The sequence below is a fragment of the Dermacentor silvarum genome, chromosome 4 (assembly GCF_013339745.2).
Source record: "Dermacentor silvarum isolate Dsil-2018 chromosome 4, BIME_Dsil_1.4, whole genome shotgun sequence".
Taxonomy (NCBI): domain Eukaryota; kingdom Metazoa; phylum Arthropoda; class Arachnida; order Ixodida; family Ixodidae; genus Dermacentor; species Dermacentor silvarum.
Genome location: NC_051157.2, coordinates 99,763,175 through 99,784,260, shown reverse-complemented (window position 1 = coordinate 99,784,260; position 21,086 = coordinate 99,763,175).

Below are 21,086 nucleotides of genomic sequence, written 5' to 3'. Positions count from 1 at the left end.
TTCACAGCGTTACTTTCCGAAAGAAAGATTGAGAGATACTAAACGAGAATTTGTGCTCGCACACACAGAAAGCTGTCATTCATGCATACAACTTTATTGAGTGCCCTGCGATTTGGTGGGGTGGGCCTGTACCCCACCTAGGCTTCTGCCAAGGGTTCCCAAGGAAGTGGCCCTTGGCGGCTTCCTCAGCTCGCTGGACGGACCAGAGTTGGTGCTACAGGTGCTAGCTGAGCAACGCAGACTCCCGTCAGCGCTCGCGGTGCGCGGAGGCTGTCGCTGCTTCAGGCTGCATCACTGTTATTGTGTATTATACCCGTACATTACCATAGGATATGCCCTAGGTTGGTTCTAGGGTCACAATGTATGCGCTTGTCAGTCGTGTATTAATCTGGGTGCATTAGCCGCATGATTGCTGGAGTCGGATATGATCTGGTTTTTAACTGCCGCCATCTGACAGACTGTTTTTTTCTTAATTTTGGGTGAGGCGGCGGGAATGTGCGCCACTGCAATCTATGATTTTGTGTAATTTCGTGAAATCTGGTCATTAGATCCTCCCACTCCCACTCGTCGGTAGCCGGTGAGGCGGGGCTCTTATGCTGGAATTGTCTGTCAAAGCAAGTTCCAGCCAATCCTAATGCTGGACATATTGTTACGAGGTATTGCGTATGAGCATGCCGTTAAAGGACCGCCTTGTTACGCGAAGAGAAAGACAGGACATGCCACGTGAGATGCTGTAAGTCGTTCTCTGGTAGCAGAAGCCTGTAAATGTTGTAATATACGATTATGTACGTCTCTCCCGTGTACTCGTGAATCCCCGTGCCAATTTGCTGGAGGTGCGGGTTACCAGAACCGCTGTATACCGGAGCTCCGCAGTGGCCGTCGAGTCCGGGCCTTCATGATGACAGACGAGACCAGAACTACGCCTGCGTTGGCCAGTACGACGCCTGCACCAGCCATGACAACGATGTCAACGATCGTCCTTACGCATCCTAAAGACCCAGGAATGTCCTGCGGTACGGATGAAGAAGACGTCTAAGATTGGATGACGGAATATGAACGCATCAGAGGGATCAATCGTTGGAACCCGACGCTGATGATGGCGAACATGCTGTTTTATCTCAAAGGAACTGCAAAGGTAGTGTTCGAGAACCACGTGGTGGAGATTGAAAGTAGGGAGACATTCAAGGGGAAACTTAGTGCCTTGTTGGGGAAGCCCATGGGTCGAAAGGCAGCCGCAACGAAAGAGGTATTCATCCACAGACGAACGGTCTTGCCAAGCGGCTCAACCGAACTCCTTTATTAGAAAGGCGACCCGCCAATCGCCACGAGCACTTAAGAACAAAAAGCTTTGAGAATTCGGCCCTTCACCGCTAAATATGGCGCGAGTGGCTTTAAAAGTACCGCTGTGTTGAATGCATCGGGAGTGTATGACAATCTGTGAGCATTGTCACGTGCCTCGTAATCTATGAGTGGGAAGTTTTCTTTTTCCATCTGTGGCTCTGGTTCTCTGGAACATCATTACATTTCCTGTCTCCCACACTGATGTCTATCCATAACTCGACATTTGCAGTGCTTAACGTTCTCGACTATCCTCTTCTATTATGCTCGCTGTCTCTCCATCTCTCTCTCTCTCTCTCTCTCTCTCTCTATATATATATATATATATATATATATATATATATGATGCACATACCTGATGATGATAAGCGCACGGAACTGAAGATGAGGATCGATCAACGCAGGATTATGATGGCAATATACAGATGAAGAAGACATGGGTTAAGAATGCCTGCACTGGGTGGTACCAGAGGCACGCAGGACTTTGTTTAAAAATTGCGAGGGAAAGGCCTTTGCACGGTCGCTCAGCAGTACCCGAGCAGCACCATGGTGCAAAATTATAGCTTGAAGGATGAAGTCGGCAACTTCTGAAGCTGAGCCACTGATCACTGATGTCTCAGCGTAGCGCGTCGGGTGGTCGATGGCGGTCACTATCCATCGATTGCCAGCTGCAGTAACAAGGAGGGACCCGTAAAGGTCGATACCAACAACCTCAAATGGTGTGGTGGGACACGGAGTAGGCAGTAATTCGCCGGCAGGAGCCGAGGTTGGGAATTTGTGACGCTGACACGGAAAACAGGAACCGACGAACCTGGCCACACTAGTAGAAACGCCAGGCCAATAGTAACGGCTTTGAATGCGATCGTAGGTTTTATGGAAACCGAGATGGCAGCAGTCATGTCCTCGTGAAATGCTTTGAGGACATGGGATCGAAGAGAGTGCGGTAGAACTGGCACCCAGCCTTGACCGTCAGGGTGGTAAATGCGCCGATACAGCACGCGATTGTCCAGCTTGAATTGTGCAAGTTGGCACGTATGAATGATGTCAAACTCATATTCTTGCAGGCGGGAAATACAGCAAATCAGGCGTCCAGTCAAGATCCTGAGAGTGGATCTCTTGCGCAAACTTTTTTTTTTGAAAAAACGAGCAGGCATGTATTTTAAAAGAAATTTGATGCAAGAAAATTATGGGAGCAAAACATTTATTCACACAATCCAGTTTCGTTTTGTGATTGCGCTATATCAGGTGCAATACAACTATCGGTTCTGGATAGTTGTGGCTTTCCTTTTTTTTGACTTATCGGTAGCATCGAGAAGTTTACAACTCTGTTACCGCCGTCACGAAGTACATGAACGAGTGTTGGGACAAGGGTGAGCGCCCAAGCTCGTGGAATGATGCAAAAGTAATTTTCAGACCCAAACCTGGGAAGACCTTATCATTAGACAATTACCGCTCGATATCCCTTACGTCCTGTCTCAGCAAACTCATGGAGCACGTTATACTGAACAGGCTTTGTAACTTTGCTGAGGACAACAATTTACAACCCCCGCTCTTATAGGCTTCCGGCCCAAGCTGTCCGCTGAGGACGCGATGCTCAGAATAAAGTACGACATACAGGATCAGATATCCCCAGCAGGCACAAAAGCCATACTGGGTTAGACCTAACAAAAGCGTTCGACAAAATATCGCACGTCGCGATACTCGAGGCTCTGCAACAACTCGGGGTGGGGGCGAAAATATACAACATGTAAAAGATTTCCCCAGCAGCAGAACGGATAACCTACACCTAGGGGGCTAAAGTCCGACACAATTCGGCTTGGCAGCCGCGGTACACCCCAAGGATTGGTACTATCACCGTTTCTCTTTAACATAGTCATGGCAAACTAGCCAACAAAACTAAATCACATACCCGATCTCAAACATAGTATTTACGCGGACGACATTACCCTCTGGGCTAATATAAGGGCAATGACGCGGACATATAGGAAACTTTACAAACAGCAGTAACGACAGTTGAGGACTATGTCCGCACAAGAGGACTGGCGTGCTCTCCAGAAAAATCAGAGCTGCTCCTCCAACGTGGTCTACGAGGTAAGAACAACGCACAGAGTCACCAAAGCAAAATTCTTGTGGGGCCAAATGGCCAGCCCATCCCAGAAATTTCTAAGCTTAGAATACTGGGCCTCCTGATCCAAAACACAGGCAGAAACTCGGAAACACTAGGCAAATTGGAGAGTGCTGTGCTACAAACACTGCGACTGATTATGAGAATCAGCAACAAACATGGCGGTACGAAGGAAGTGCACCTGCACCGATTGGTTCAGACATTCGTGCTCAGCAGTGTTACCTACATCCTGCCATACCTTCGCCTAACATCGGAAGAGAAGGCTAGGGTAGAAACTTTACTGCGAAAGGTATACAAAGTGCCCACAGGACTCCAGACGCGTACATCAACGAACAAGCTATTCGCCCTAGGCGTACACAACAACCTGGACGAGATGACAGAAGCGCATCTTACGGCTCAATACGAAAGGCTGTCACAGACATGAGCGGGCCGTTTTACGTTAACAGAAACGGGGATCAGATACACACCGACAATGACCCCTAAAGTAGACATTCCCTTGGAGCAGCGGCAACACCTTAACATCACGCCCTGTCATGGCTGTCACCCATTCGTCGTCGGCGCGAAGTTGATCGACGGGGCATACAAGCCGGTTGGTGGTTCCGTACTCAAGCGAACACAGTGAAAGAGTCAAAGTCGGGAGTAAAAAAAAAGAAACAAGATATTTATCGGGTGATAAATATGCCCAAATTAATAAAATAACATAATACAACAAGACACAAGACAGACTAACACACCTGAACTTAATGTAACACAATGATAAAGACAAATAAATATGACGAGCAATTAACAGTGGATAGAAACCTGAAGCACGCGTGGATCAAATATACAAGATTACACTTAATAGTAATTGACTAAAACAAAGTTCAAAAGAAAACAAACGATGTCATACGCGTGGCCGGGCAGCAGCAGCAAGTCCATAAACCGTGAAGTCGGTGCGCAGAGCTTTCCCGAAGAATGCTGGTGGGCCGATCTTGTCGAGGTGGAGGCGATTTCTGGGCTGGGTTTCCCGGGAGTCTAGATCCGACGACTTCCCTCAAGCAGGTTGACCTAACTTGAGGCGAACTACCGTGAACTTCGTTGCAGACGCTGGTTTGACGTCTCATAAGTCAACCAGTTACATGGAGTTCCGACGCGGCTAGGCGGCCCAGGCAATACTGGACGGCACTAGCTCCTTGACTGCTTCTGCGCAGATTACAGGCTCAGCTTCTAGACTAATTAGCAGGGCACAAAACCGGCGCCTAAATAGCCTCTCCTTTCCCTAGTTCCCTATGTAGGGGAACTGTCGGTGTGCAGAGTTTACCTAATTATTTCATGACTCCTCCCAAAAGTATTGGCCGCGCCCCTTTTGCCAGAAGGGAAGGACGGTAGATTCCCCTCTCTCCAAGGTCGAGGCCTGGCACTGCACCACACGGATGCACACGCACACTTCTGGGTCCATTAATCGGCGTGTCGGCTTTCTCGAAACAAGATGCCACCCCGTGGGGCCATGACGTCTTTGACGCCCGTTAATCGGCGTGTCGCCTTCTTAAAATTATATGCCGCACCATGAGGACACGACGTTTTTGCGGCCGCTAATCGGCGTGTCGATGTCTCGAGAGACTATGCCACTCCGTGACACGCCCATACCTCGCAACATGCACCCTATCCACCACACAGACAGAAGAGCAGATAGGGCCAAAACATTCCACACGAAATTTCAAGCAAATCAGGCCGTAACGCACGTGGACGCGGCGGAAGTACCAAACCGACCGTCCTTCTCAATGGCAGTAGTGAATAACGAAGGACGACTCATGTCTGGAGGGTCGACAAAAACGGCTAATTCAGAGGTGGCGGAAGAAGCGGCCATAGCATTGGCTATCGCTACCACCACCAGTAGCATAATAATAAGTGACTCCAAATCTGCAGTCCGAAATTTCGCACGGGGTCGAATATATCCCCTACCGCCAAATCCATCCTCAATCGCAATCTTAACCACAGCACCATCCAAATCAAGATCATCTGGGCTCCGGCCCTCGAGGCACTTCCTGGTAACGAGGCCGCCCACAACCAGACTGGAGCATTCATCCTCCGATCCGAAGGCCATCGACCAACCGGGACGAGGTTACTGGGGCCGAGAGCCCGGGACTGTCGGCGCGCGACCGCATGGTAAGATATCGGGAGATAACACATTGCCGTCTAGCAAGATTAGTTTACCCCCCATCGCACAAAACGCTTACGAAGAGACAGGACATCGTTTGGAGGCAACTCCAAACGAATACCTTCCCAACCACTTTTATTCTATCGCGCAATAATACCTCAGTATACTCCATCTGTTGTAAACTTTTCCAAAGAGAGAACGCAAATCTCTACCACACACTCTGAGGCTGCTCTCAAACGCAGCAACCTAACAATACCCAGGGTTCGCATATCACTACCCCTCAGCAGTGGGAGGCCACGCTGCTCAGCTCCGACCCGGCAAAGCAAGCCTAGGTCACGGAGTGGGCAGAGGCAGCTGCCAGGGCACAAGGTCTCCTGGCCACCTGACCAACAGTGGACTCTCGCACGCTGAACTTAAGCTCCATGTATATGGTGCTAAATAAATGTATTTCCTCCTCCTTCTCGGACACCAGCAGGAAAAAAAGTTTAAATCATTTCCTATGCAAGGCACTCACATCCCCAAGTTTCAAACCGTATACTTCGCGTAATCTAGAATTTCACCTCAAGATTTCTGCTCTCCACACCAATGCCCACATGACAAAAATGAAGAGTGACCGAAATTAGCGTTCGTGACAACAGTGCTATACACGTGTCCACATTTCACGGCCGCGCTTATGTGTGCATGTGACTTTTAAATGGTGCCCCGTATTCCCTTCACCGACTTGAAATATCTTCGCAATACCGAAAGAAAGGGCCGGAACCAGAACTCGACAGGCAATGCTTATTCACGGTTCACTTCAGAGCACACCATTGCATAAAACGAACGCTTATGTATACGCCTAGCACCACTGCAACGCATTGCCTGTCAGTCTGTGTGAAAATGTTTACTTTTATTGCGATAGCAATTATATGGACACTTCAACCGGATTTCTGCCGTCGGCGTCGCCGTGAGGTTCCCTATAGATAAAATCTTCGCCGCACGCCGTATGCCCGAGCGGAAGCGTGCGGGCCCGAGCGGAAGCGTGCAGGCACGCGCGCTATCACGGAGAGCGAACGCACTCAATCTCCCACGCGCAAGCAAGGAAGCGGGAAGCCAGCGCCGGAGGGAGCGGGGGGGGGGGGGGGGGGTGCAATTCTCCTCTGCCAACAACCGCGCTCGTCGCTCGCTCGCACCGTCGCTTATCTCCACACGGCTCTGACCTTTATGCGCCGTGCATTCGCCGCTCAGTTTCCGTTGAAGTGATAGACCGCGCGTACCTTCGCCGCTGCGGCGTATATATGCGCTTGCTGCCAGCGTTTTGACAGTCGTTGTCTGCAGTCATTCAGTGTGATCTATTCACGTTTGTTTGTGCGCGCTCACACCACGCTTGTTCATTCAGTTAGTAATAGTCGGGCCACATTTTCCAACGCACGCTACACATGCAATGCTGCCCGGATCGGCAGTGCAGAGCTACAGGTGTGTCCCTTATCGCACGCGTTGCCCACGGGAAGCGCTTCTCATCAACACCACCGTTTCACACGCGCCTTCTCGTGGTCATCGAGTCTCTCTTCATGTCGGTCTACTTACGCCGCAGCACACCTGCTTACTTAATCAGCTCATGTTTACTACAATTCATATTGCTACCAAACCCGCTCACCTTACTTCGTATGACATTGCTGTGTTGCTATCGCATTCGTTGCTTCGCCCTTAGGGCGAAACTGTGACATTTTTTTAACAGCGAAGCTGTTTAATGTAGCCGTTAAAGGTATGGTGTTTCACAGAAAGCCAGCCGCGTCGTAGCCATAGCAACCAGCGACACCGCACCTGCTAGAACACCTGGCGCAACCTACCACCTGTCTACTGCGCATGCGCCGTCAGCGATGTACCGCCTGTGCATATACCGCCTGCGCCTGCGCATGCACCGACAGCGAGCAACGGCTATGTTCCGCATATGCGCGGCGGCGCTCGATCAGATGTACCCATGGGACGTACAAAGATAGTATGTAGTTGTGGTATCGCGGCCTATGGGCCGACTGACTAAGAAGAAACCCAACCATCCATAACCCAACGAATGACGCCCGCTTATTTTCTGACACCCAAATATGTACATAGGAACAACAGCGCCACAGACGTTCACATGGTTTCCAGACGGGATACGGAAACCAAAAATAACGACACGACATATTCCCCCCTTTAAACCTTCAATGTTTTAGTAAGCTGTTAGTGGGTTAGTACTGCACGGTGCTTTGTAATCAGCAACTCGCTCTCATAAGAGAAACATAAGGCAATCAAAAAAAGTGACCGGTCAACAGCGCAACTACAATTCTATATGAAACACTTGAAAACTTCATTTCCTCCCCTCAGAAATTATCTGTACAAAATGTTCAAAATAACATAAGCTATACGAGAAAAACAAAAATTAATAGAGTTGTCACACATAGTCGCCCTAACGTTTCGGAGGTTGTCTTGTCCGTGGTGGTTGGACGCGAACAGGAGCCGGACCTGGTTGTGGTTCAGGGGGACCAAGGTTGAGAGTAGCGCGATCGGCCACATCAGCAGGAAGAGGCGCACCTGCTTGTGGCTCAGGCGTGTCTACAGGGTCGAGAGCAGCACGGGTGGCCACAGGAGCAGGCAGAGACGCAGCCGCCACTTGAAATGCCTCAGGAGCAGCTGGTAGCTCAGGGTTACCCAGGGACGGGGACCTCGGTGTGCTAGCCTCTGACGCGTTCCAAGTCTCCTCTGAACGCAGAGTACGGGGACCCGAAGGGACTTTGGCAAACTTGGATGCATTCCAGGTCCCGCCATCATCGAGGCGGAAAGAATACTGTCCGCGCTGCCCCAGCACTTTGCAGGGACTGCCAAACGAGGAGTCTCCCTTGAAGGTGACGGAGGGCTACCTTACCCGGACGAAATCACCAACTGCGATGTTGGTCTTCTTCGCGGCTCGACGAAAATCTGTCCGCTTCTTGCTGCTCTCTTGCTTATGCTTCACTCGACGACGCAGTTGATGGAGCTCGGTAGCTGGATCCTCGAAGAAGGAAGACGACGGCAGCCTTCTATGCAGCAACAGATCCGGTGCGACTCCCGCGGTCGCGTGTGGTGAGGGCCGGTAGATGCCAAGCTATTCGATGACCGCTGGGCGAAGTGGTTGATGTTCCAGCAAAGATGTCTGCACAAAGTTCTTGAAAACACGGTTGAATCGTTCTACAAGTCCATTCGCGTCGAGGTTGTACACCGAAGAGTGCGAGAGGCGAATGGCACGATCCTTCAGGAACTGGTTGAATTCTCGGGAACAAAACTGAGGGCCGTTGTCGCACACAATCTCGTCGGGGTAGCCCTCTCGAGAAAATACTGAGAGCAGAATGATTGTCACTGTGCGCGTCGACACCTCGCTGCAAAACTGCACGTCAGTCCACTTGAAGAAATAGTCTACGAGGGTGATAGCGAACCTTTAATCGTGCGGCCGCGGTTTCCATGGGACCGACGATGTCGATGGCGACCTTCTGCCATGGACGCTCTGGAAGGGGCACAGGTTGCAGAGGAATTACTGCAGTCTTGGCACTCTTGTCTGCAGCTTGGCAGACTGTGCTGTTGTGGATGGCTATTTCCACTTGCTTGTACATGCCAGGACACCAAAAACGCGCTCTGGTAGTCGTGCCTTGGTGCGAACTATTCCAGGGTGGGCTTCGGGCGCGGTGGAAATGACCTGTGGGGTAAGGGAAGGAGGAACTACGAGCCGTTCCCCACGCAAAAGCAGGTCGTCGACCACAGACAGTTCTTCGCGCACGGCGAAAAATGGCTGAAGTTCACCCGGGATGGACTTGTGGGGAGGCCAAGATGATGCGACGTAAGCCTTGACTTGCTCCAAGGTTGCATCTTCACGCAGGAACTGCTGGAACTGTTCTTTAGTGAGGTAAAGTGGAGCAATGAGAGACACGACCTCTTCGTTGAACGAAGCATCTTCCTGCGAAACAGACACTGGAAAGCGGGGACAGTGAATCCGCAAACTTTTGATTCTCTGACCCCTTGCGGTATTCCACCGTATAATTGTAGCGCAGAAGACGCTCTGACCAGCGTTCGATGCGAAGGCGTCTTCCTGAGCCTTGAGAAGACAGAAGGAAGACCAAGGCTTGTTGGTCCGTGCGAAGTGTGAAGCGCCGTCCCCAGGGGTATGTGTGCCAACGCTCGCAGGCCCAGACACACACGAGTGCTTCTCGTTCCCCAACTGCATACTTCCTCTCTGCTGTGTGTGAGAGATGCGAAGGCGACTGTGCATAGTTGGCGCCCATTTATTGGAGAACGGCGCCAAGGCCACAGTCAGAAGCATCCGTGGAGACAACCACCGGAAGAGTGGGATCAAACATCTGAAGCACTTTACTGGATGACAACAGGAACTTGACCTTCCGAAAACTAGCGTCGACAGCATTGCTCCAGATGAAGGTTTGATTCTTGCGGAGTAGTGCGCGCATCGGATCCATCACTCCAGCAAGGCAGGGAACAAACTTCGCGTAGTATTCGACTAATCCGACAAATGATCGCCAACCAGCGGCATCAGTGGGGGCGGGAGTGTCCAGGATAAAATCCCCTTTCTCTGGCAGTGGTGAGATGCCTTGGACAGTGACACGATGACCCAAGAAAGACAATTCTTCGACGCAAAAGGTGCACTTGTGATTGAGCTTGAGTATAACTGCCTTGATGCGGAGGAGAACAGCGGCCAAGTTTGTTAGGTGCTCTTGTTCGGTCTTGCCGAATACAATGATATCGTCAATGTAGAATAGAACGCCGGAGCACCCTTTGAGAATCTGTGACATCAACTGCTGGAAGGCGTCGGGGGCAGACGCCAGACCAAAGCATACCCACTTGAAACGGTAAAGTCCGTCGTGAGTCACGAATGCAGTCAAGTCTCGGCTCTCGGGATGCAGCAGAACCTGGTGGTAGGCGGATGCAAGATGCAGCTTGGAGAAGGTAGTGGTACCGACGAGGCTGTTCAGGAGCTCTTCAGTGTGGGGAAGCGGAAAGCTGTGGGCGATGACTGCTTTATTAGGTCCCCTGAGGTCAACACAGTCTGGCGATGGGGGACACCCATTACGAGGCATTAACGGGCTCGATGACATCCAGTTCTTCCAACCAACGAAGCTCTTCCGAAACTTGAGGTCGGAGTTTCCGAGGGAGGCACCGAAGGTTTGATGCCACAGGAGGCACCGCGAGTCGGAATGCTGGCGATGGGGGACACCCATTCCGAGGCATTAACGGGCTCGATGACATCCAGTTCTTCCAACCAACGAAGCTCTTCCGAAACTTGAGGTCGGAGTTTCCGAGGGAGGCACCGAAGGTTTGATGCCACAGGAGGCACCGCGAGTCGGAATGCTGGCGATGGGGGACACCCATTCCGAGGCATTAACGGGCTCGATGACATCCAGTTCTTCCAACCAACGAAGCTCTTCCGAAAATTGAGGTCGGAGTTTCCGAGGGAGGCACCGAAGGTTTGATGCCACAGGAGGCACCGCGAGTCGGATCTTGATGCGACGGACGAAACCCTTCGCGAGACCAAGGCCTAGGGCGAAGAGGGAGCCGAACTCGTTAGACAGGGTCTTCGGAAGAGGGTTGGGTGGTGAAACTTGTCGCGGGCCTGAGAGCTGGGCCGCGTCGACCGTCGCTGGCATGGTCGATGTCTCAAAGCAATGCAGAGACGACCCTTCAATGGGCAAGACCAAAGTCTTGATCGCATCAATTCTGAGGATCGATTTGCCTTTCGGAACAACATAGAACAGTAGGTACGCCGTGCGTCCCTTGAACGTGAATTCCATGAACAAGCAACCACGTACGGGAATGGTGCGTTTGAGTAAACGAGAAGCTTCACTCGCGGGGCGGAAAGAAGTGACTCGTCAACAAAATACTGCTGGAAAAGGTTCTCTGACAGGATGGAAACAGACGACCCAGAGTCAACAAGTAACTTCAAGGGCTTGCCGGCGGCGAAAACGGCGACGAAAACGTCAACGAAAATGCCGGCTCGAGCAGGACCGACCACGGTAAGAACGCTTAACCTTTCAGCATCATCGGAAGGGTCCTGGCAGTCGACTGCATGGACGGCAATGGTGGACTGACGCTGTCGCTTGTTACAGACTGAGCGGAAGTGCCCAAGGCGTCCGCATGCATTGAAAACAGCGCTGACCTTGTGCTGGACAGGAGGATGACGAGGCGCGGTGCTAGCCGGAACCACAACAAAAACATTGCGATGACGCCTTGTTCGAGTCGCGGGAGAGCCGGGAGGAAGCAGACCGACGGGGAGACGACCGCGGCCACGTTGTATCCCATGAATGCCAAACGCCTCGTGAAGTTACCTGCTGGACGTGCCCGGGAGCAAGCTCGCGAACTGGCTGAGCGGCCTGTTCCAGTTGCTGTGCTAGAAGCACGGCGCGCGAAAAGGGGAGCGATGAACCTTCTAGAAGCAGCCGTTCACGAACGTTTTGTGACTTGATGCCTTCTAAGAACTGGTCGCGGAGGGAGTCGTCAAGGGCGACGAAAGAACACGAAGCAGCAAGCTCTCGTAAAGCGCCGACGTACTCTTGTATGGACTCGCCTGGTTGCTGGGTGCGGGCGGAAGCGATGGCATTCCACGACAACATTGCTTGCTGAGGCAAAATGCTGCGTTAACACAGCGATGGCTTGATCGTATGACGATGGGGCAGTGGGTGACTGTTTGGCCTCATCGGAAGTTGTGGCGGTGGCAGCCGACGAGGTGGGTTCGGAGACGCGGGATGGCAGAGCGAAGAAAATATACGCTGACCTTCAATTGCCAGGGTGTGTAAAAGGAGGGCTTTGCGTCGTTCTGGCTGGAAGTCAGCTGCTCCGGATGCCAAAAGAAAGGTCTCAAACATGCAAAATCATTGCAGCCACGGAAACGGTGGGCGGCCCGGCGCAGGCAAAAATGGTGGCGGTGGAGCGAGGCCGGAGAAACTCATGACGTGGCTGGCGGCGCTACAGGGGAGGTAACGGCTTCAGGAAAAAAAATTAGAACAATCTAGAACTCTCGTCGCCAATGTGGGGTTGCGGCCTACGGGCTGACCAAGAAGAAATCCAACCAGCCATAACCCAACGAATGACGCCCGTTTATTTTCTGACACCCAAATATATACATAGGAACAACAGCACCCCAGACGTTCACAGGGTTTCAAGACGGGATACCGAAACCAAAACTAACGACGCAACAGTAGTCCTGGAAAAGAAGCGGCGATTGGAGAAGCAAGGCTTGCCGCTGTACAATAGCGGCAACGGCAGCGACGAGTAGATCCAGAATACGCGGCCAGGGAAAGGAAAAACAACTAAGTTTTCGATAAGTTCCGCCAAGTTCAACCTTGCTAGAGCAAAGAAAAGTTCATCAAATCAGCCAGCTTCGCTGTGTCTAAAGCCTTGCGCGGCCGAGTGCAAGCTTTCGCCTTTTTTTTCGAGTGTACGAAGGAAGTTTGAGGAATCCGGAGGGGCCCACTTCTCACACTCCTGGGTGTGCTCCTCAATACAGGAGCCCATTGGTGACCGCCGGGGATCGTGCTCAGTCGACCAGCGCCTTCTGGCTCGCATTTCACGTATCCATCACAGTACGCTTACACTTCGTAAGAGTAAAAGCTCTCAAAGGTACTGTACGTGTTCGTGGTCACCAAGGCGCATCGTAACCCGCAAGGCACAAACAGCACATTACGAATGACTGCGATGACATTAAAATAAAGCTAACCGCTACATATCGTATCATCACTTCTTAAGCACCAACCAGCATCGCACAATGCACATACACGTACGATATTCGCAGCGATGAAGCGCGCACACACAACACCTAGGAACACGTATAGGAACACGATACGCTGAGGTATGCGATCGAACTTTTTTTTATTTTGGCGCTTACTGAACATGTGTCATGTTTAGAATGCAAGTGTGTGGGATGGCATTCACCTTTGTAATGCACACGCGGGAAACGGCCTAAACCACAAAAATCGGCGGTTTCATTCCTTGCGACCCTGGCGTAAACGCAACACACATTCGTCTGTTTCCGTTGGCGATCGCATGCGCTGAAGAGGTCAGGAAGGGTACAGCGGCTGTCCGCGTTCGACAAATGTCTTTGCGGGTGCTGGATAATGCTTGTAATGAACCGAAAAGCCACAAAAAACACTGCCGCTGCAGCAGCCTAGGTCCCTAGGCCTCATGACGCTTCGCTTCGAACCAGCGCGATGTTTGTGCGGCCGGACAAACGCAAACGTTAACGTCCGCCTCTCGTGACGTCACCACGGCCATGAATGGTGCGCTGCCTGCGCGCGGTGCGGCTTGCGCCGATGGGCGGCTCGAACGTGAAGAGGCTTTAAGCGCTTCGACGCCGCGGTGCTCGATGTACATGTTCGCGGCGTTCATACGGTTGCGCGTAACCCGAGTTCACGAAGTAACTTTGTAACTTTTTGGTCATTCAACAGAGGCACACATCCAGTCGCACATACCAATTGACACATACCCAGTACCACAAGCTTGCGTCAAAACGGCTAATCGAAGAGCGGCACATACTAAGTGAACCAAATTGGTCCCACGGTTGGTTTCTAAACAGGTTCTCTCAGCATAGCATTTGCTCTACATAATCATGGACTACTCAGTGATTCAAGAGACATATAACGACAAACATATACCGTCAAGTGCATGAAGTTTGCGAAGAATGCTTGTCGCATTAAAAACCTACGAAATAACATGGTTGCTGTGCTGTAGTACCACAAGGAGCTCGAACTTAATAGACATTGACCATATTATTGTGCATGCCCGTAACAGTGGCTTGTATAAATATGCTCACTAAACAGTGGACCCTATTTTAGTTTTCTCGCAGCGTCTCATAGTGGGCGAAGAACAAGAAATACGCTTAGGCACACATAAAAAAAAATTAAGCGAATATTACCAATGATGTTGGGCAACACCGGGACGAGAGCAAGCTCAAGCACGCCGCTGAAATAATCTACTAAAAGAAATAAAGAGAAAGGAGGGATTGCTAAGTAAACCGCACGATGAGATGTGTTAATCCGCTGTTCTCAACGAAGCTGGCTATTGATGTCACTGAAAAATGAAAAAGTTAGTGCCCTCGATCTCCCATTTTCCCTCCTGCTTCACAGAAGAAAGAGAACTTGCAGAACCAAAAAAAACTTTCCCAGGAACGCGAACAGGTAAGACTGCAGCTTCGTACTGAATGCATGTTCGCAACGTGCACGTGGTTGTGGTGCCAAGCGCTCATACAGAGGTCATGCTAAAAAGGAAGAATTGACAAGACTAAAGTTGTACACGCAAAATGTATCGTCATGAGACTAGGAAAGCAATAAAACACGTCCATCAAACTTATATTGTTGCGAATGGTCCTCTAGAGGAGTTGACAGTGCTCAGACGTGTTTACTATGGTCCCCTGCCCGCACTTAAAAGCCTCTGCAAACTCGGGAACGTGCTGTGCGAGCATGTCACAGTCGTATTGATGTCCTCTGCCACGTCCCGTACACAAAACAAAACATGACGAAATGAACAGAAGCTGCATGTCGCTGTACTGCTCGAGTTGTCCAAGGTCCCAAGTAGTGGGAGGAGCTTGTCTGTAAGCGTCCACGAGGGCCCTGTAGCCAAATACGCGCTTCATAGATGCTTCGAGGAATTCTTCCGTGCCCGACTGTCTCCGCATCAAGCAGCTGAATAGGTAATCAGTCGCGTTGCTGTATGCCTGGTAGGATCCAATTAAGACCATTCCCAGGACGGTGACCACTTCGCTTCCGAAGCCTCCGAAATTGATGGCGGTGGGTAGATTCGGGTCAAAAAATGGGAAGGACAGAGCGTACGGCATCACTTGAAAATCCCTGTCTCTCCAAGACCATAAGTACAACCACAGGTTTCTGATCGCGTGTGCCAGTTGCATCACTTCCTGAGTCTTATTCAAGCGCACCGAATGCTGCCAGTTGGCCACAAAAGATTCGGTCATGTCCGGCATGTCGTCAGTTGCTCCGCCGTAAGTTCTTCCTTGGTTGTCATATTCGATGTTGCGGAAGGCAGGCTCCAAGGAGCTCCAGTTTGCGACCAGCGTTATGTTTTCGTTGTAGTAAGGCCAGTTGGAAAGACGATGCAAAAAGGCGAGACGTACGGACAGCACTATTTCTTTTGCGACGACGGCTGCACTACTCTTGAGGACGTCACCATTGTATCTCGCGATGAGTGCTTGCGAAAACAACACGGCTCTGCTGACGCAGAAGGCTCTGTAGTAGAGTGATGTCCTGTCGGGAATCTGGCCGTAGTAATTGAGGATAAGGCCTCTGTTAGCATAAAGGGCGGCCACCTGTACCGTGCACCAGGAGACGAACAGGTGGAAATTGTCTTCGCCGTAGTACTCCCACATGCTGAGTAGCGTTCCGAGGAAACGACGATTACTAGCCGATATTCGCAAGCCGTCGGGTAGACTGATGTCGACTCTGCGCAGGGATTCTATCCAGCGAGCTTCCGTGAGATTCGCGCTGGGTGAATTCGCGAACCAGTCGGCAGGTTGTGGCGGAACTTCTGACAAGCCAAAGAAAGACACGAGGGCTTCCGTCGCCGGTGCTGCAACCTCCCACATTAACTCGTACGACACTGCGGCGTCGATTGTGGTGCCGCTGCCACCGGTAAACGCGTTTCTAATGTATTCGAAGTAGGCCCTTTGTACGACCGTCGGCCTTTTTTGCCGGAACCATTCGAGCAACAAGACAAACGATCTGCCTTGACTGACGACCAGCTCGTCCGCCGTCTCGCCGTAACGTGGGGCGACGCGGAAGTCTGCGACTGCGTCCCAGCCCAGCTTGAGCGAACTGTAGAGCAACGCGAACAGAGCGTCCGCTCCCCGGGACGGCTGCGGCCAGACGATGCCCGCACGAGCCAGTGCCGCTTTGACGGCGGCCAACTCGTCGCTCTTGCCCTGGAACACGTCGTCGCAGCTGCGGTAGACGGCGGCCGCCCGCTGTTCGTCGTTCTGTCTTGCTGCTGGGATATCGACGCTTTTCAGCGTGGCGTCCAGCTGGTTTGTGAACCGCTGAAAGCGCTTTTCCCAGACGTCCAGGTTATGCTGCTCCTGCCAGCCGTCGCAGACGAAGCGCGTGAAGTGGACGCACGGGTCCACTGACCGGTTGATGGACGCGAGGAGTCGGTCGGAGTAGGCCCGGCAGGCGTGCGTCATGCAGAGCTTCGAGACTGCGGGCGACTCTGACAACGCGATCTTGATGATAGCGACGGCCAGCACGAATGCAAGCAGGACGCAACACAGTAAGCCGATGAGTTTAGTCTTTGGCCTTGTCTGTGTAGATGAGTGGGAGGAAGAAAAAAATACAATTTTTGAAGATTAGAAACCCTGAAAAAAATGACAGGAATTGTGAAAGAAATATTTCATATCTACTCGTACGCGTAAGCTAGTAAGCTGGGACAGTTTTCAGTGCTCAAAGAGTCGTAAATTTGTTTATTGCGTTCGTTTCATCTGCCATTCCTTGCACCCTGCGTCATCGCCGGACCTCAAGCGGCGCCTCCGAAATTGCTGGGACCAGGTTGTTGACGAGACGAATGATACGAAATGTATAAAAATGAAGTTGCCATTGTAAGCGATGGAGGTGGCGAAGGCGGCGGGGAGGAGGCGGAGGGGGGAGGCGGAGGGGGGGGGGAGCTGCTCGTACTTGTTTCGGTGGTTTTGCCAAGGTGTGGAATAAAACACCGGCATACTCCTTTGGACAAGTAGGAATACTACTGTTCTCGTGCAGGAAAACCCCATTATAAAGAACTAACTCTTCGACCATCTAGCTAATAATGCTAGCATGCTTAACAACTGTAAATATTAGAACTGTGAGAAAAGCTACAATTCACGCAGGCACACCATCAAGTGTAAATAAAACGTTGGACTCAATAGATTTGATTGTTGTAGTTGCAGTTGGTTAATTACTGTAAATAATATATTAATATATTGAATTATTCCGAAATGGTTTAATTATCATGCTTCATAAGAGCACTTTAGTCCCCACACCGCGCCCTTCCAAACTTTCCCTGTATGCTTGAAATTAGTTGCCGCTATCGAACTAGGAAGCGCAAGAAAGAAGTAACGTGTGAAGCACGAAAAATTTAGCCACCGACACGCACTTGTGCCTTGTCGTGGAAAAAGCCACTAAACCCTTACATGTACTGACTGGACCCTCTCGATTGGTTCGAGCCACAGCTCAAGCATTACGCAACAGTAGCAAAACCCAATAGTCGAAGGGTAAGGCGCATGCAGTCATAGGGTGAGCGTGCTTCTTCCTAATTTGTGCTAGGTTTCTGGCGCGTTAAATCGTAATAGACATACGCTACCCACAGCTGTAAATTTGATTATATAAAACGGTTTGTTTGCTTCTCACCTTAATCATTGCTGTTAGTATGGGGTACAACACATGACAGCAACTTAAAGAAATTGCTTTGCACACAGAAAAGAATGTTGCGCTCAAGTGCTGATCTCCCGCACACTGCGCATACTGACTGGGTATCTGCTAAAATCAATGTTTTTAAATTTAATTAGATGTGCAAGACAAGACCTGCGTAAAAGATACTGCGGAAATAAACAGAATCGCACGATCCGCAAGAACACGGCCAACTTAATCGAAAATGTACCTTCCCGTGTTACCCGTCACCCCGAAAGTTAGATGGTATCTTGTCGAGAACGAATTACGGTCTACAAATGATTGAGAGCACTCTACTAAGGTTTCTTAACAAATACAGCGCACCAGGTATCGATATACATCGGCTTTCTCCGCGTGAGCTTAAATCTATATGCAGTGATTTAAGTTCATTGTATACATATTGCATGTGTTGCTTTGATATACTTATTGCTTTATTTGTTTTGTTCCAGTTGAGTTTGATATTATGTATAGTTGTTGTCCCTACTTGGATGGTAGTTTTGCAGTTTCATGTAGTTCTAATTTGTTGCACATTGCGAAGAGTTGAACACATTTGTCCAGAACATAGCCAAATCATCTACGATAGCTCAAGCTGACCACCAGTTCCAGAGAAATCAATGGAAACTGTAAAGGTAGTCACGCAACCTCAGCTACAGCCGATTTTGTACCACATGTCATCTTCAAATATCGCAGGCGCTGTCCTGAGAACGTGGTTCGCGCGTCCTAGAGAAGTGTGTTGACTTGTGTACAAAGATTCCCGAGTGTGTTCCTTTATTCTTTGTTGATTCCATGTTTACGATGTATTTCTGTCAAGCAAATATAAAAAAAAATGCTGCAAATAATGCCTTGGTTTTGCTTGTATCTGATAATGTGACACCTTAGTGGCGAAGTTTTTCTGTACCAAGAGTCCGACTGGCTTCATTGTTGTCAACTCCATATTGTCCGTGGTTAGAGTTCCTTCAAGCCACTCCTGTCGGTTTTAAATGCGAAGCATTTCTTGGCGAACGTGTGCCACTTTGACATTATCTATATCTATCTATCTATCTATCTATCTATCTATCTATCTATCTATCTATCTATCTATCTATCTATCTATCTATCTATCTATCTATCTATCTATCTATCTATCTATCTATCTATCTATCTATCTATCTATCTATCTATCTATCTATCTATCTATCTATCTATCTATCTATCTATCTATCTATCTATCTATCTATCTATCTATCTATCTATCTATCTATCTATCTATCCGCCTACGTCTTGGTGCTCTCGTGGTCGTATCGTTATCGTTATTTACCAAAATTCGTATACTATGACAAGAGTGTATGACGAACATAAATGATAGGTGATGACATGAATATCATGATATGTGTGTCATGTAGGTCATGAAACAGCTGCCTACGTCTTGGTGCTCTCATGGTCGTTTCGTTAACTTGGTAGATACCAAAATTGGCATAGTATGACAGGAGTGTATGACGAACATAAGTGATAGGTCATGACATAAATGTCATGACATGCGTGTCATGTACGTCATGACAATGACCCAGCAAAAAAGATTAACACAAAAATCACTGAAATGAGTTCGGACGTGGGTACAAAGTGAAGGAAACAATAAAGGATGCTGGTAGAAATAATAGTCATGTGCATGACTCGGCAAAAATGAAAATGACTCAGTGAAAAAGTATTAACACTCAGAAACCGCTGAAATGTGTTCTGACGTGGGTACTAAGTGAAAGAAACACTAAAGGATGGTGGTAGAAGTCTTAGTCATGAGCATCACTCAGCGAAAATGACAATGACTTACCGAAAAAAGACTCAAAAACTAATCGAATGGGTTCGGATGTGGTACTAAGTGAAGGAAAAGACTAACGGTCAATGGTTGAAGCCATAGTCATGAGCATGACTAAGGCCTTCGCCTTAAGGTCTCCTAGGCGGTGCTAAAGGGACTTCTGAGGACTCAAGATGTGAATGTCATGACATACGTGCAGACCCAGAACCCTCTGGAAGACCTAATTGCTCTTCAAGTCGGTTTTTATTATTGGCTGCTATGTTACAAAAGCGAAAAAAAGTATTACAAACATTATCCGGTTAGATACTGATGGCACCAACGTAAACGAAATAAGCAACCATCTCGTCAGGATCCCTAGCTGCCGAAAAAAAAAGTTTTTATTGACTGCAACAAGATGAAGATGCAACATTGCGAGGTAGGTTCGCATGTTGCGGATAAATCTTGGATAATCGTGGCAACTCGCTGTATACAAAAGATATTTGATGGTGGCTCTTCGTCTTTGACAATACGGCGGTCAAGACCCAAATTGGTGGTAGTTTCGACAAAAGCTGACGGCAATATTGAGCTTAAACCACTTCCATACGGTGTCGAAGGCACATTACTTTATTTGCTTTATATACGGGATGAATATGAGACCCGTTTGCTGCTTAGTTAACTTTAAAAAGGAGGTAATGCAAGGATTCCAATTTGGTACTAAGAAGCTCAGTATGTTAACAGATAGTTTCGATTGAAAGCTTTTTTTTTTGGGGGGGGGGGAGTTTAAGATGAATCACTGCGTTAAAATTAAACGCAGAACCAAGTGCTGTGCTATGAAGTTTACGGGAGGCCTCCCATAGCAATAAGTTCATTGCAACAGACGGCCGCATTCGAGTCAGTGCAAGCAGGCGAGTAGACGCGAATAATCGCATCGATATACGAGGAAAACTCCTGACCCGGCGAAATGGTTCCTTTGAACTCGACTGCGGCGAACACTGTCGCCAGTCGCCAAGTAGGAAAGTGTTTTCAACTTTCTGCTGAAGATATTGTGAAGCGAACTCGTTTAAATATGGAACCAAGGTTTTTTATCAAGCGGTATTTCACGAAAATTAAAGTAGTCTCTCAAAGAGTGCACAGCTTTGATATGTTGAATCCTGACAATCATATTTAAGCTTAATAATGATAGATTGACAAATTTTGCAATGAACTGTTATGGTTCCTTTATGTGTAAAGCTAAATCTTACAACGGGCAGCTAAGTTTAGGATGTGTACAGATGGAAAAGCGGGAACGTAATTTTTTTCTCCATT